This window comes from Oryza glaberrima, chromosome 8 (genome assembly GCF_000147395.1).
Source record: "Oryza glaberrima chromosome 8, OglaRS2, whole genome shotgun sequence".
Taxonomy (NCBI): Eukaryota; Viridiplantae; Streptophyta; class Magnoliopsida; order Poales; family Poaceae; genus Oryza; species Oryza glaberrima.
This window is the reverse complement of record NC_068333.1, coordinates 16,735,206-16,753,850: the sequence shown is the minus strand read 5'-3', so window position 1 is coordinate 16,753,850 and position 18,645 is coordinate 16,735,206. Positions and strand designations below refer to the sequence as shown.

Sequence of the window (18,645 nt, the reverse complement as noted above, 5' to 3'; positions counted from 1 at the left end):
CAATGAAATCTAAAGCCCTACCTCGGAACGGCCATGGTTTGATTATAGGATTCAACACGGCGGCGGGCGCCAATTGAACATTGCTGAACCGTTGACAAGCTTCACATCCCCTATAATATTTGAAGCAATCATCAATCATCCTCGGCCAATAAAACCCCGCTCTCCTAAGCAACTAATTCATCTTGTGGGCCGATTGATGAGTCCCACAAATTCCTTCATGTACCTCTCCCATAGCCACTTTAGATTGATCTTCATCTAAGCACTTTAACAAGACACCATCTATATTTCAGCGATATAAATCTTCATCAAGCAATGTGTACTTGAATGCTTGCCGCCGAATTTTCCGATCAACCTTAAGCGTGGGATCTTTCAAATATCGAATCAAAGGAATCTTCCAATCTTCTTCTGTTTCTTGAGCACAAATGTCCGAATTCACAATTAATTCGGCCTTTAAATTGATTGAAACGTGCCCCCCAGCGCTCTGCCCAGAACCGATTAGACCGCTCGGGGTCGCCGGTCTGACCGACGGCATATGGCCGGTCAGACCGCCCCTGGTCACCGGTCAGACCGCTCCTGGTCTCCAGTTTTGCCAATTTCGCACAAAGATTTAAAATCAAGCACCGGCTCTTCTAATATCAGAAATAATCCTTTCTTCACATTATAACCAGATGCTTGTTGTGCCAAGTCATTTGCTCTAGAATTATCATGTCTAGCAATATGTCTAATAGCAAAATTATCAAAATTGGCAATAATATCCAAACATGAATCGAGGTACCTATTTAGTGATCCGTCCAAGTATTTGTAAACTCCGGCGACTTGTTGCACCACCAATTCCGAATCACCAAAAGCTTCCACGTACTTAGCTCCAACCATCTCCATGACTTGTAAGCCGAATAACAAAGCATTGTATTCGGCTTGATTATTTGTACAATAATATTCCAAACGAACCGATTCTTCATAACACACGCCATTAGGTGAAAACAAAACTACCCCTATGCCTTAGACCTTCTTTGCAAGAAGAACCATCAAAATAAATCCTCCAAGGTATAACTTCAACTAGGCAAATCTCTTCCTCATAAGCAATATCTACATGATGGTCCACTATAAAATCACATACGATTTGGCCTTTCATAGATTTCAATGGTTCATAAGCCAAATCATATTCTATCAAAGCATACGCCCACTTGCCAATTCTCCCACCTAGAATTGGCCTTTGCAACATGTGTTTAATAACATCAGCTTGACAAGCAACTATGCATGTACTAGATAACAAATAATGCTTCAATTTGGTACAAGCATAGTATAAGCACAAACAAAGTATCTCTATAAAGACATACCTCGTCTCGGCATCTAAAAGACGGCGGCTCAAATATGTAATGATATATTCCTTGCCATCTTCCTCTTGCGTCAAAACGGCACCAATGACTTTGTCTTCGGAGGCAAAATATAACCGAAAAGGTTTTCCGGTTTTAGGCGCCCGCACAACGGGTGGAGTAGACAAATACCTCTTCAACTCCTCAAACGCATCTTGTTGTTTTGCCCCCCAAGTAAAATCGGCCTCCTTTTTCAAGCGAAGTATAGGAACAAAAGCATCGATTTTACCCGCTAGGTTAGAAATAAGCCTTCTCAAATAATTCACCTTACCTAGCAACTTTTGGACCTCCTTCTTGCATTTCGGCGCTTTGAAATCACGAATCTTTTCTATCTTCTTAGGATCAATCTCAACCCCTCTCTCATGCACCATGAATCCTAAGAACTTCCCCGCCGACACACCAAAAGCACATTTAAGTGAGTTCATCTTCAAACCATACCGGCGCATCCTCTCAAAAGCTAACTTCAAATCGGCTATGCGTCCTTCCATACCATCCGATTTGACAACAATATCATCAATGTAGATCTCTAAGATAATACCTAGCAAATCATGAAAGATCAAATTCATTGCCCTTTGATATGTTGCACCGGCATTCTTCAATCCAAAAGTCATGACAACCCACTCAAACAAACCAACAAATCCCGGGCACCTAAAAGCCGTTTTGTACATATCTTCCTCCGCCATAAAGATTTGATTGTAGCCGGCATTACCATCTAAAAAGCTAATCACCTTATGACCCGAAGCATCATTGATCATTATGTCGGCTATAGGCATAGGATATTCATCTTTGGGAGTGGCTTTATTTAAATCTCTAAAATCTATGCAAACTCTAATCTTACCACTCCCCTTCTTCTCCACCGGGATTATGCTAGAAACCCACTCCGCGTAATGACATGGCCTAATAAACCCCGCCTTCAACGACCGATCAATCTCCTCTTTGACTCGGTCATATAGCAAATGATTAAAACGACGAGGTGGTTGTTTATAAGGCCTAAAACCCGGTTTAATTGGAAGCCGATGCTCAACAAGCTCACGGCTAAGACCCGGCATCTCATGATACTCCCATGCAAGGCAATCAACATACTCTTTAAGTAGCTCTATTATCTTAACCTTATAATCGGCTCTCATATTTTTGTTTACAAAAGTCGGCCTTGGTTTGATTCCATCACCTATGTCTACTTCCTCCAATGGATCGGCCGATGTAAACCCTTGTCCAAGCTTCTCCACTTCATCAAAATCTTCAATAGTTTCACCAATATCGTTCTTTGTAGACCGATATTCTTGCACCATATTTTGTAACCACTCTAAATTAGCCTCTTTACTCATTATACAAATTTATATGGCTTAGCCGTGCTACACTAGCTGGCTTTACATAGATAGGTACAAATTTGCCATCGGAGATACTAATAAAATCATAGCTAGAAAGATCCCTCCCTGATAAGCATTGAATATTCCCATGACGCCACTCAAAAGTAGCATAGGCCATTGCAACCTCGGCCGATGTATCCGCTTGAACAATTTCAACATCATCGCCGTCCCATTGAATTAAACATTGATGCAAGGTAGAAGGCACACAACAATTGGCATGAATCCAACAACGACCCAAAATAACATTGTAGTTACATTGCACATCGACGATGAAGAAAGCGGTTGGTAACGTCTTGTTCCCGACGGTAAGCTCCGTCAAAAAGATACCCTTCGCCTCCGTTGGTTCACCATTGAAGCCATTGAGAATCATGTTAGTCTTCTTCAACTCATCATCCTCACGCCCCAACTTCTTGAATAATGAATACGGCATTAAGTTCACGGCGGCACCTCCATCCACTAGTATCCTAGAGACCGGCTTCCCATCAACATGGCCTTTGAGATAGAGAGGCTTCATGTGACGGTTTGATTCATCGGGCTTCTCAAAAACCGCATCTTTAGAACCTAATGAAAATTGAGCAACTTCGGCTTCATCCATAGCACAAAACTCCATAGGCAACATACATACCATGTTGATATCCATGTCTTCTTTTGGAGATGATTCACCTTTATCAACCGATTGTTCCCCCTTCTCTACAACAACCGGTTTTCCCTTCTCTATGGATTTATGCCTCCATACCGGTGGTGGTCGCAAGTCATTGAACCTTTTATCTCTTTGCTCTTCGGCTTTTTTCTCTCTTATCTCTTGAGCCGTTGCAACCTTCTCTTTTGAGTAGCCATTAAATCCTTAGGCATCCACCTAGGACTCGGCTCTGTTCCAGGAGGTAAATAATGCCCCCTATTAATCTTGTTTGAAGACGATGAAACCCATGCATTACTCCTTGCAAACCTCCTATCAAACTGGCACTGGAGCCCGGTCAGACCGGACGTAGAGCACCGGTCAGACCGACATTTGGTGCACGGTCAGACCAGCTTGAGGCGTCGGTCGGACTGCTGTCGGGTCGGCGGTCAGATCGGCCAGAAGGCCTGGTCAGACCGGCCGACTGCGATGAGCTGGTACCGTCTTCGGATTTTTTGCTTGAGGACTCTCCAACTTCATCTCCAGAAAGTATTGGCACATCATGAGACCCCACTTTGATGGTAATTACTTCCGAAGTCCTTGCCTCCACCTTAATGCGCTTTCCTTCCCTCCTTTCTTCATTGGCCCGGTTCCTACCATAAAACCGGCCATTGTTTGGTGAAGACAAACGCTCATGAATTGGCCTTCTTGGTCCTCCCCACCCTTGGTTGAATTGCATTGGAGGCATATGGTTGAACATTGGCAGTGTTGCCCCCCATGGCATATAATAAGGATAAGGATAACCCGACGGCGACATTGAATAAGAACCCCATGACATGTCTTGTGGATGATGATATGGAGGTGAATGCGACCATCTCGGTGAATGACCAAATCGCTCCCTAGGAGGTGATCTTGGTCTTTTTCCTTTGTTGCGAGCCCTCTCACCACCTTGCTTCTCATACTTCTCCAAAAGCATATCAAAAGTCACTTTGGTCTTCCTAGGGGCTTTAGAAGTTGAAACTCCACTCTATTCTCCTTCCAAACGCCAACCTCCGGCTTCTTTGGCACTATCATCTTAGGTCTTGGTTCGCCAATGACCACTCCTTTTCTCTTAGTAGATTCGGCTTGCTCCGGCCGAATCAACACCTTCTTATCATTGAAATTAATTGTATTCACCGGAAAAGGATCATGATCAAGCTTCATCTTGGAGCCATCAGTGAACTTCAATCGTCCTTCATCTATGGCTGATTGAACCTGTCGTCGAAACACATTGCAATCATTAGTAGAATGAGAATGAGAATTATGCCATTTACAATAAGCTCGACGTTTCAATTCTTCTTGAGATGGTATGACATGGCCTTTAGGTAATCTAATTTGTTTTTCTTGTAGAAGATAATCAAAGATTTTATCACACTTGGCCACATCAAAACTATATTTAACCTCACTTTGCCGATCTTTACGAGGAGACGACATTAGATTAGAACAAACAAAAGGCTTGTTTTTGTTAGTCCATGACCATTCAGCAACATACATATCATGATCACCCTCATCTGCACTATCACTAGCCTCAGGGTAATCAACCACATTAACATTAGGCTTTTTCTCATATGGTCTAACAATTTTTTTATTATCCTTAACCCGGGTTTCTTGAGCCAGAGCCCTTTGCATAAGTTGACTAACATCAAGAAATTGTTGGCCATCTAGTCTTTCTCTAAGTGGAGCAATTAAATCATTAAAAGCAAGACCAGCCAAATCTCTATCAGTTATATTCAAGCTATAACATCGGTTTCTAACATCCCTAAATCTCTTAATATAATTAATGACAGGCTCATTATATTTTTGCTTAACCGATGTTAAATCACATAACCTAAGCTTAGTTTCTCCAGTATAAAAATAATCATGAAATCTCTCCTCTAATTGAGCCCAAGTATGAATAGAATTTGCCGGTAAAGAAGTAAACCATGTAAAAGCGGTACCGGACAAAGATAAAGAAAACAAGCATAATTTAAAAGTATCACTATTAGCCTCACCACATTGCGCTAAAAATTGACCTACATGCTCCCATGTGGTCCTACCATCTTCACCACTAAACTTGGTAAATTCGGGAACTCTATAATTACGGGGAAACGGCACATTATCATAATAGTCAGGATACGGCTTTTTGTAAACCCTAGCACGATTCCTAGTTTCAATCCTGAATTTATCCCTAATAATCTCACTAATTATTTCCTCCATATTATCAGGCCTATGTTGATTTGGCAGTGGATTTGGTGGCCTAATAGGTTGTGTTTGTGGCGCAATATGATTATATTGGCCTTGCCTAGTATCGGGAGGATACCCCCTAGCAACATCATTATAAGCATTAGGAACATGTGGGGGAACTTGGGGACTATTTGCAGCAGTAGATACAGGAGGATCAAATGTTCTAAGATGATACAAATAACTAGCATTAGTCATTGGATCTATCCCCTGTATCGGTATAATTGCGTCGGTCTGACCGGTCCAGGGCCCGGTCTGACTGACATCCAGAGGCGCGGTCAGACCGGCCTGAGTCCCAGTCTGACCGCCGGGATAATACCCGGTCGGATCGGCCGCTTGGCCGGTTGGACCGAAGGCGAAGTCGCGGTCTGACCAGCCATCAGGCCCGGTCGGACCGGCCGCATACGCCGCTCCATTGGTCCCGCTACTCGAACCCATCTGATCTATGGGAAAATTTGAACCATGCCACACAAATTTTGTAAAATTTGTGATATGCCACCCTGACCCACATGTCATTGACTCATGTGGGTCCTACATGTCATTGAGATACGGGTGGCATATCTTAAATTTTGCAAAATTAGGGTGGCATGGTTCCAACAAACCCTTGATCTATAGGAGCTTGGTTAGCAGTGGTAGAGGCTTTATCTTTTGACATATAATCGGCCATAAGAGGGCCGAATTTAAATCTTAAAATCTCATCAAATTTACCCTCAAAAGTTGCATCCAACTTATCTTTAAAAACAGTCATAGATGAATCTATTGTAGATGCTACTTGCTGTTGGATAGATTGTGTTACCTCTTCATTGCTTACCAAATCAGAAGCGAGCTTAGGACGTGGCCTGGGCTTGATGATCACGCCTTGACGAGTCCTAGTGCATGCTCTCATCAGCGCCTCCTGTGTGATCTCCTTGATGTACTCCTCCATGGACTTGCGGTCTTCCCCTTCGAAATCATCCAATGTGATAGGTATCACATTAGATGGCTCCACCTCCGTCTTGGATGGCGGTTTCGTCATGGCGAAATCGAAGTTGAGTTGACGCTGAACGGACCTCCCCAGCGGAGTCGCCAAAATCGTGTTGGCAACTTTTTGTGACAAGTTGACAACAACGATTGCAGCACCTTATGCCTTGCGGTGATCCTAGAGTCGCCAACCACCTCGATCTAGCAAAGAGCTAAACCTAGATGGGTTTTGACAAATAAACCGGCTAGCGGAGCTGATTTAAGATAACTACCCGTCTCGTGGGCAAAACGGAAGGTTTTCCGGACAAACCTACAAAGAAATGTCGCACTCTCGCACCAGCGGTGGACGGTTTACGGCGCAAACCGATAAAGATGGACAAACTAAGAGAAAACTAAAAGCAATATGAAAAACGATTCGATTGATTGATTCTAGATTGGTTTTTTTACAATGAACCGGCCATGTCCCTTATATAGGGGTTGGTCTTGCCTTCTACAGGCCCTCCTCCACGTCCAACTCGGGGTAGAAACTAAAGGAAACCCGAAACATGCCTTTCCGAGCAAGGAAACCTCGAAACCCGACGAAACGCAGTCGGACTCCGACCTGCCGGTCAGATCGGCCACACACCGCCGGTCTGACCGGCCCTCAACCAACGGTCTGACCGCCCAACACACGGCGGTCAGACCGGCCTACTTGGAGGAAACCGGTAGACTTCCAAATTTTGGCAATCTTTCCTATTTTAATCCTTGGTGCCAAATTTGGGTGTAAACACAGTGCAAGTTTAATAATACAGCCCACTACTAGTTTCAAATCATCTATAACCAATGTAATAGCCAATTTATACAATAGTTACTTACTATATTATTAATATCTGGTCCCACCTATCATACACACATTACATTTTGGAGTCCGTGCTGCAGCTGGCTACAGATCTGTAGCCCGCTGCTTTTCTCTCTCTTCTTTTATCTCTTTAAAATATATTTATAGCTGGCTTATAGCCTACTATTGTATCTGCTCTCGTGACTTTTATCTAAAAAAACTTTTTGCAGCCTCTGCTAATTTTTCGTGTTGTGCAAGTGTAACACCTGTACACGGAATAAAGCGACCTACACATAAAACGAGACGAGTGGGTAAGGTGTGATTAATTAAGTATGAGCTTTGACACACTTAAAAATTAAATTTATTTGATTCTTCTAAGAAACTTTAATACTCCACAGTTTTTTAATAAAAAAAAATACACAAACCGTTTAGCAGATTAGAAAGATAGCTTACGGTTGCGACACATGACACATCCGTAGGCTATGTTCTTGAAATATAATTCATAGGTAATATCATATTCTATATTCACTTTCAAAATATCTTGATGGTGAAATGGTTGATACGCGTAGCAGGGCTGGCTCTGGAGGGGGACGAGCGGGCAATGAAAAATAATACTTCCTTCGTTTCATAATTTAAGTCATTCTAGCATTTCTCACATTCATATTGATATTAATGAATGTAGATAAATATATATGTCTAGATTCATTAACATTAATATGAATGTGGAAAATGTTAGAATGACTTACATTGTGAAACGGAGGAAGTAGCAATAGCCGTCACAGAACGCATGCACGGAAGGTGAGCAGAACACATACGCCGATCGGCCGATGCGTGAAAGGCGAACAGAACAAACGCGAGATTGCCGCCGCCTGCCGCCCACGTCCTCTTCTTCTCACGGCGAAATCGCGTGAATCCATGGCAGCCCGCATCGGCGCGTGTCGCGCCGGCGCCGAGCCGCCGACGCAATTCTGCGCTGCGCGCCTCCGCGGCTGGTTTCCGCTGCTTCTTGCTGGCCGCGCCAGCTGCCCTCGAGTACTGGATGAGGAGGACGCGCGGTCAATGAATACTGATGTCTGTCTGATCAGGTATTCTGTTGAGTGCAACACCAATACATGGCACATCATTGCTAATTCGCCATCACCAAATGAGCACAAATTTTGTAACATTGTGAATTTATCTGTTAATTTGTAATATATCTGATGTGTTAGTTTTTGTCGTGTATTGATGTATGGTCCTATGCTAGGTTAATTCAGTTGTTCTGATAGTTGGACAAACTGACGAAGACATGATCGCATGTGTTTCCGATTCACTTGTCATGCACATCTAGACATTTGCGATCAACTAATTGGTAAGATCTTAAATTTAGATATGTAAATTTGTAGCGTAATTTATATAAGTTAAACTACTATAACTAGTAATCTACCCGTGCTAACGCTACGGAAATATTTAGTAATACAAATCAAATAACCAAAATAAGATATGTTTTGCCAAGCATATAATGAGATAGAATTTATAGTAACAAATATTGTCAAATTTATTATTATATATGGATGATATGAATTGTTAAAAATAATAATAATAAAGTTATTTTAATTGTTCATGAAGTACACAATTTAATTTATCGAGCTGCCTGGAATAGGCTGCTCATACAATGGAAGATGATTCTCAGGAACAAAAACTCTGAACCTGTACACCAACAGGACCATAACAATTAAAATTATCTGCATAAAGAGGAGATATAATTCAAACATGACTGATCAGAGTTTTCAACCATATCTGGAGTGTGCTTGAGCTTAAAACAATGTCAGTACTCACGTATTCTATAATGTTTTTGTAACTCACTGATCATGCTCTAAACCAGAGGACTGTTTGGAATCAGAACAATTCTGTTACTTATAGATTTTGTACAAAAGTTTAAACCTAATCAGGAAGATTTATTATTCCGTGCATGATAATAAATAAATTTAGCCCTAATCAGGAAGTCTCATATCAGACGGGAGTGGTTCGCTACTTTCATTGAAAGCCCCATAGCAAATTTGGAAAATTCTACTGATAGTGTAATACCCTTACTCCCACAAAATCTTAAAAAAAAAAAAACATGTACGAATTTGGTCATTTCAAACATAACACCTAATATTACAGTATTTCCGAAGATCAGTTCAGGAGCAATCAATTATTTTGTTCTAATCCTCACATGGATTAGGATCACATAGATGATTTAGAAATCAAATTTTTGCAGAATCAAACCAATGTAGGAGTACACAACATGGAGTGCTGGTTTGATTGCCACTGATGCAAACAAATGGAACACAATAATTAACCAATCACAAAAATGTAAAAAGGCATTACTGCATACATATGACACCAATCAGTTAGACAATTGCACTTTTTCAAATAATCTAAGAGTATATAGCAGGTTACTGAAATATGGCATTTGAGAAAAAAAAAAGAAATGAACAATCACCCCAGATCTAACGGGCATGTAGTGCTCACAGTACTTGGGAGTCCAGGGCAGCCTCCTCCGAGCACTGCCACTTCTTGCCATCCATAAGTTATAGGTCCAGCTTCTTCCAGAAGTTACATTAAGGGAAGCAACGGATTGTCCAATTATGTCGGCAGTCCAGTATTTATAAGCTGTATTCTGCAGTAGTCTATCTTGGCACACATCACAGGCAGGAGACTGGACCCCCAAGCCAACACCATACATGTGAACCATTGGTAGATCAATAACCAGATTACGTTGAAAAATAATACTCATAAAAAAGAAACCGTTGTTCAACCTAATAGCAGAAACAACACATGAAATATTCATTCAGAGGTAAATTACCATTCATTCAGAGACGGCAATCGGCACATCTGTTCATTTATTCCATGAATCATTGTGCTTACTGCATTAGATTTTTTTTCTACCAGTTCAATTTTAAACTAACCAACTCCACATAAAAAAATGGAGGAAGTACTGTTGATTACTGAAGATATGAGAAATGTTGCTAAAATTCAATAACTTGTCACTATCGGTGGCAGAATATTTAAGATACACCATCGATGTCAATTACCAGAACCATATTATTTAGAACTTATACTCAGGTGGCTCACTACTGAAATTAAGAAAAGAGCATGTGTTCGAATCAATATAAAAAAAATATAAAACAATTGTTAACAAATGGTTCAGCATTTCTACTCTTCAAGTCTATAAGCATCACAATGCAGTATCAGTATAAGCTATATCAAATTTCTAAGAGAAATGAGACACCGATACTTCCATCCCTGTAAAAATGCAACAGTAGATTTAATAATTGGACCTATTACCTGTCTGAGCACTTATTAAGGTTGTCAAGTGACAGATTTTCTAATGCAGAGCAAGATGAACCAATAGCTTCTAAAGCTTCGTCGCCGACACCAAGCCATACCATCTTTAAGGATTCCAAATATTGGCATCCTTTGCAACAGAGATTATTCCTTTGTTTTCATTAACATGCTTGGACTCCACGGATAGGACTTCCAAGTTATGGCAGTAGGTTCCAATAGCATACAGGGATCTGTCTGTAATGCAACCATTGCAGAAAGAAATATCAAGAGAGACCAATAATTTACTATGTATCTTTACAAATTCAACCAGTCCTTCGTCCGTCAACTCTTGAACACCACACAGCTTTAATTCACTAAGATTGCAACCCTCTGCCAGAGTAATCAACCCATGGTTTTGAACATAACCACCTTGTAAGAAATGTCGTCAATAAACAATGAAACTCGGGGGAATACAACACTAAATATCAGCATGAAATGAAACCTCAATGCAAAGTTTACAACATGAACTGCTGGCTTGAACAATGATAAACCTCAAAAAGGAGACCATTACCACAACGGAACTCACTATTGCTACAATATGATCCTCAAGTTTCATTCGAAAAAATAGTTAAAATAAAAGAGGCATCTATGATCACCATTCACCATAAGGAAGCATTAATTTCTTCATAGTTTGAAAGATTTTCCCGCCTTGGAAATGAAAGCAGATCATGCTACATGTGAAATAATATTGAATGCACGAAAGAAAACAGAACAAGTACAACTAACAAGAAATTACCGAAAGCACTAACGATTGCAGATTCCGGCAATGATTTGCAATTCCCACCTAGCCCCTTTTCAGAAATGTGCAAAAACCAGTTTAGAGTCAGCTTTTCAAGCCCTTTGCAACCCTCAAGACATTAAAACTTAAATATCCCTCAATGAGATGAAGTAGCCCAGCATCAGTAAATGAGGTTGGGTTGACACCGTCACTGCCATTTTCTTCTTGCGTATCTTCACTTGGTGTGGAACACTGCATATGTTGCTCATCTGACTTGGGGCTTTCGTTATCCCAATCTTGTGCCTGTGACAAAAATAATGCATTAGTGACTTGCAAAATTTATAGACAGACCACATCAAGAAAATAGTTTCCAGAGATCTCAATTATAAATTATATGCAGCTCTGGCAAAATGCTAATTTATCAGGGAGACCAGAAAACAAAATCCTTAACCACGGATTTAGGCGATGAACCAATAAAACATCGGATCATTCATTCAATTCAACAGGGGAACACAAGAGATGCAAAAATTTAGCGCGATTCACGAACTCCAGCCAGCGAAGGACTCACCCTGCTCCGCTCCGCGGCAGCGGCGGAGGCGCCGGCGGCGATGTAGAGGCCGTGGTCGAGGAAGACATCGGTGAGGCCCGGGAACCGGTCGGCGACGCAGCGGACCATATAACTATTCTACACCCTCTCCCCCAACTGAACCCACCTCCCTTTCCCATCCCGCGCGTCGCGCCTCCCTCCTCCTTCTACACCCCCTCCCCCAACCGAACCCACCTCCCTTTCCCATCCCGCGCGACGCGCCTCCCTCCTCCTTCTTGCGCCCAATCCCATCGCCGCCTCCTCCCGATCCCTCTTTTTTTCGTTTTTCTTCCCGTCGCCGATCCCTTCCCCTCCTCCCGATCCCCCTCTTTTTTCATTTTTCTTCCCGTCGCCGCCGCCTCCTGATCCCTTCTCCCGATCCCTCTTTTTTTTTCTTTTTTTCTTTTCTTTTTTCTTTTTTCTTTTTTTTCTATTCTCTCCCTCCCGATCCCCCTCTTTTTTCGTTTTTCTTTTTTGTTTTTTTTTCTCTTCTCTCCCTTTGCTTCACCTTGGAAAGAAAACTAATAATTAAAATGACAAACCAAGATTTGAACCCATGAACCCATGTTTCATAGCAATCTTTCCTAGCCAATTTTTCCTATGACACTGTGATTAAAAATAATTGTTTGCTTGCTTTGTATGTATGTCCAAATTTTATGATAACAAATTATTTAGTTATGTTATTGCAAGAATCATACCTTTTTACTATGATTTAGCAGTAACATTACAACAGAAGGATAATAACACGATATGTTACTGCAAAATTTATAGGTTGTTTGGCACTAACATGGCGAATTTTGTAGTAACAGAAGAATATGGAGTAAAGTGCATTGGCAGTCCTTAATCTTGTAGGGTTGTGTTATATAAGTCCCTAAACTCTCAAAATACATATCCAGGTCCCAGAACTTGTCAAAGTGTATCATCTAAGTCCTAAATCGACACATCCCCTCTAGGATCCTGCGTGGCGCTAATGTGGCATACCACATGGACGTGACGTGTCCTTTTCTTTTTCTTCTTTTATTTTTCTTTTTCTTTTCCGTTTTCTTCTCATTCTTCTTTTTTTCCTTTCTTTGCTCAGTTCACATAGAAAGGAGAATGAAGAGGAAAAAGAGAAAAAAAGGAAAAAAAATAAATGGATTTCATTTGTCAGTCAAAATAATACCACGTCATATCTATGTGGCATGCCACATCAACGCCACGTAGGATCCTGAAGGGGTTATGGTGATTTGGGACCTAGATAACACGCTATAACATGTTTTGGGACTTGGATATGTATTTTGAGAGTTTAAAGACCTAGATGATACACCCCTGCAAGTTTATGGACCGCCCGTATACTTTACTCGAAGAATATGCATAGTAACAGTGGTACTATACTATAGTTTGTAAAGCTAAAATATTTTAAATCTCAATCTTTAGAGAGTAGTAACGTATACGTCATCTCTTATTTTTCTAACCCATTTGCATCATGGCGTTCGTAAAAAAAAGTGCTTAACGAAACTAGAACTATCATAACTATTTTTCAACGTCATTACTGTAGAAAGCAGTCGTGTTACTACACATTGGCCGTTGTGTTACTACGACGTTCCAGTGAGACAAGGACTAAAAAGAGATAAATCTCAATCTTTAGAGAGCAATATCTCTCGCATCATATCTTGTTTTTCTAATCCGTTTGCACCATGACGTTCATAAAAAAACGCTTAACAAAACTATATCCATCATGACTGTTTTTTGACGTTGTTACTGTGAGAAAGTTGTCATGTTACTGCACGATGACCGTCCTATTACTACATGATTCCTGCAAGACGAGAACAGCAAAGTGGTGGGCGGGTTTGACCAGCGGGAAGATGCTTTGACCGAGGTGGGAGGGGGGTTTTGGGCCCTAGGAAGGGTGGGGGAGGTGGGTTTGATCCTTGGAAAGAAGTTGGGAACCTGCACAAAAGAACACACCATTAGGTTGCATTCATAAGTATGGTTTGACTGGGTTAGTAAGTGGCGCAGACAACGGAGTAGACAATTAACAAATGATTAATTAAGTATTAATTACTATAAATTTGAAAAATAAATTTGTTAGATTTATTTTAGGAAACCTTTTACTAAAGATTTTAGTAAAATATACCGGTTAATAGTTTAGGAAGCATGCTCACAGTTGACCAAATCCCAAATGAAAATCCTAACAAAACCTTAATCGGCTTGTCCTGCTTTTGATATTAATAGTAATCGTGGACGCGCAATGCACGTTATCACAACATATGTTATGAAATATAAAACCAATGCAAGATAGTTGAAAATCATATACAAACCAACTACTTATTATCCCAAAGACTTTACAATAAAGTCCTAATCGAAAGACTTACAAACTAATACAAACCATTGGAAAATCCATGTTAGGAAACATATACAAGAACATTAACATCAAAAAGATATTTCAGTGTGGTTCCCAACCTTTTATGCCCATGTTCGTAACTTGGGTACAAGGATGTTTTGTGGTCTGCTAAGATACGCTCCAATTTCTAGACGTCCTTTTCACTTTCAGTATTTCTTTACATCACACAACATATGATCGAGATCATCTGCACCATCATTTTCTGCAACAGCTCCGTCCACCTCGCCTGTTGGATTTTCTGCAAATCCATCGTATTGAGCCTAGTCCGGAATATTGTTGTCTTCTTCTTCATCTTCTTTCATTGCAACCCCTAACTCTCCGTGCGAGGTCCAATAATTATAACTAGGCATGAATCTTGACTCCAACAAGTGGACACGAAGCGTTCTCGATGTAGAGTGCTCCTTCTAGTTTTTGCACTTTTTACATGGGCAATATATAAAACCCTTAGGCTTATGGGCATTGGCCACACTAAAAAAATAATGCATGCCATCAATAAACTCCTTCGACCATCGGTCCACGGTGTACATCCATTACCGATTCATCTATATGAAATTGTTGACGGAAAACACGGCAGCCTGGGAGATCTGCTTAACTCCAGTGCAGATCCAAGGTTGCCTCGAGTGCGCTAAGGGCGTGCCAGCTGGTTTGATCCTGCTACCAGCAAGGAACAAAAAAGAAAGCAAGTTAGCCGATAGGCCGATGACGTATCGTTGATGGTCTCAGCCGATGTAGTTAGACCAAATCGGCTATAGACTGAGTAGATCAAAGAATATAAAACCCTAAATATGCCGCATCGGCTATAATATGATCTGCTTAGTTTGATAAAATAGATTTTAGACGATATCATGAAAATAGCTGATGGAACGATATTTAGAGTAAGATAGGTAAATAAATATAATGTACTAGCTAATACTCTAGTACAAACTTATATAAACAAATTAATCCATAGAAATATATCAAATAACGATCAACTACCAAGCTTGGCAACCCGGCCGATACTGATCTAGATTTGATATATTTATATGGAGTGATATGTCTATATAAGTGGCAAATATACATAAAACTAATGAAGAAGCATGTATATTAGGTAAGATTGGTTGAAACTCCAATACTATCTCTAATTATAATTAATTCCAGGTTAGGTTTTAGGGTTCTAGACAAGAGTAGGGGTGATGCATCTTAAAGTAGGTAAAGAAACCTAAAGTATAAACAATCAAGGAATTAAATATTTTTCAAGATGGTAGATGCCTTAGTTAATCTAATCTAGTAAGACAATTTAGCCGATACCAGCAAGAACCCTAAAACGAGAACCAGCCGATAGAGCTAAATTGAGCATATGATAGCAGATGGTTATGATAAAAGGACTAAAACATCTAAACCGACATAATAGCCCCAATAGCACAAGCCATCGAAACGGGTTACCTCTTGTCAAGAGAACTCGTCGAAAAGAAGAACAAAAAGGGTGACGATGCGCTGAAGTTGTATTGGATTGTCTCTATTATTACAATGGTCTGGGGTTTATATTTATACCCACGAGTACAAACTTAGTCCATTAGAGCAAGTTTAATAGTATAGCCTACTACTAACTTCAATTCATCTATAGCCAATGTAATAGCCAATTCATACAATAGTTGCTTGCTATACTATTAATATATGGTCCCACATGCTATACACACATTGCGTCTTGGAGTCCGTGCTGCAGCTGGCTACAGATCTGTAGCCCACTGCTCCTCTCTCATCTTTTATCTCATTAAAATATATTTATAGCTGGCTAATAGTCTGCTATTGTACCTGCTCTTATGGACACAACTCAAACTTTCCTAAAAATAAGATACAAACAAGACTACATGGCGGTCTCCTGTCAAATCTCTAACAAACAGACTTAAATATCCTAATTAATAGAAACAATTGCCTTAATTGAGCTTTATGTCTAATTGGCTATGACGGTTATTCCAATCTAGGCCCAAACCGAGCCCAAGTCATATTGTATCGACTACTTGCCATATCGGCTAAGTCAAGCCCCTGCCCTGTTTCCAGCCGATACGATGCCAACCGATGCGCAGTCCGACTCTGAATTCAACTCAATTCCACACCAAATCCACCTCGATCTTTCTCTTTCTTCTCCAAGTCTTATGCAAAATTCCGTTGTTAACACATGCCCCCCAATTCCGATGTATTATATAATGCAGTGGAATTTGCTCTCATCAAACCCATGAAATTTTAGGGTTTTCTGTTCTGACTGTTAAGCTTATAAGTAGTGCCCACTGCTTCAAAATCTCCTTTTCCAGCTAAGTCCTCCACAAGTGCTCCTACTTCAAGGATCCCCTCTGTCTCTGGCGACATGGCTCTTGGCGGTGAATCCCTCCGTTCTCAAGCGGTTCTGCGCAAAAAGCAATGGCGACCACTTCCGATGTTCTTGAGGTAAATTCTTCATTCTTTATCATCCTTTGTTTTCCAATTGCTTCATTCCGTCACTTAGGGTTTGCCCTTTCAAATCTCTTGATTCAACATCTTAGAGGGCAAATTGTGATTCCTGTTCTGCATGACCCAACACACTATTTCCTTGGTCCAATGGGTGACTCAAACCCAACTTACTTCATTAACGTTGAGACCAATAGGATCCCTTTCAGAGAAACAAAGCCAGAACTAGCCCATTGGCCCACAGTCTTCGGGTCTCGGCCATCTAAATTAGACGAATGGAAGGAATGGTACAGGAGAATCTCAGCTTCTAAGCAATCCTTGTGGAAAAAGATGGGAATAGCTAAGTGTCTGTCACTATCCCTAGCCGATATGCCAAAAAATGAGTCCATGTTATCAGTTGCGACCTATTTCTGGTCTGATACTCTGAACTCCTTCATATTTGGTCAAGGGCCAATGACACCAACCGTTCTATACATCAAGATGCTAACTGGTTTAGATATCACTTCATCAGCCAACCCCATCAGCTTGAAAATCAAGAGTGAATATAAGATAAAGACCAAGGTTGGTGGTGGCTGGTTAGGATATGCAACCAATAACATGGGTACTGGCCCAGTGACAGATCAAGAACACATCGCCTTTCTCAACCTGTGGTTAGAGAGATTTGTATTCTGCAGCACAACTTGTGGTCCCACAGCCATCCTTCAGCATCTAGCCCAAGCCATTCATGAGAAGAAACTGATTCCCTTGGGAAAATATCTTCTAGGAGCAGTCTATTAAACTTTGAGCCAGACATCAACTAGATTGTTAATGGGCTTATCTGTCAAACATGGGGGCCCTTGGTGCTTATCTGTCAAACATGGGGGCCCTTGGTGGTTCATCCAGCTACGGCTGAATACCTATGCAGTTAATGCCATCAACCAGTAGTATCTTCAAAATTCCATATTACCTTCCCTTGATGAAGATAAAGATGATTATGCACGCATGTCTTTTGGAGAGGCTGTTTACATGTTTATACCCCGAGTGCAAACTTAGTACATTATGGACACGACTCAAACTTTCCTAAAGATTAGATACAAACAAGATCACATGGCGGTCTCTTGCCAAATCTCTGACAAACCGATTTAAATATCCCAATTAATAGATACAATTGCCTTAATCAAGCTCTATCTCTAATTGGCAATGACAGTTAGTCCAATCTAGACACAAATTGAGCCCAAGTAATATTGTATTGGCTACTTGCCATATCGGCTAAGTCAAGCCCCTGCCCTGTTTTCAGCCGATACGATTGCAGTTGATGCGCAGTCCGACTCTAAATTCAACTCGATTCCAAACCAAATCTGCCTCGATGTTTTCTCTTCTTCTCCGAGTCTGATGCAAAATTCCGTTGTTAACAGAAACAATGAAATTTAAAGGAAGTCAACGAAAGTGAAAATAAATAAATAATAATCATTTAATAATTTAAAACAACGCAATTGTAAGTATATTTTTTCATGCTCTATCTTTTTTATAATTATAAACATATTTTTAATGAATTCTTCTTATTTCTAACTATTTCAATGAGTTTTAAATGGACTTCATACTTTTTCAAGTTTTAAAAAATTTTAAATAATTTTTTCATGAATTATCTTTATTTTATTTTTAAATCTTTTTAAAAAATTATAAACATACTTTTAATGTATTCTTCTTATTTCTAACTATTTTAGTGTTTTTAAATGGACTTAGTTTTCTTTTTTTCCCTTCATTTCCTATCCTTTGATCTTTTTGTTTTACATTTTCATCCAATGTCTCTAAAATTAT

The 18,645-nt window shown here is 40.4% G+C and overlaps 1 long non-coding RNA gene across 2 annotated transcripts; it reads right to left on the bottom strand.

Moving 5' to 3' along the window:
• Positions 1–8,883: 8,883 nt before the first annotated feature.
• LOC127781282 (uncharacterized) lies at positions 8,884–12,558 on the bottom strand. Of its 2 annotated transcripts, XR_008018971.1 has the most exons (3): positions 12,027–12,536; positions 10,702–11,761; positions 8,884–10,072 (listed from the first exon to the last, which is right to left on the bottom strand). It is a non-coding gene; the product is annotated as an uncharacterized LOC127781282 (long non-coding RNA). The 2 variants fall into 2 exon arrangements; XR_008018970.1 differs by lacking the exon at positions 8,884–10,072 and having other exon boundaries at positions 11,152–11,761; positions 12,027–12,558.
• Between the last annotated feature and the right edge of the window lie 6,087 nt (positions 12,559–18,645).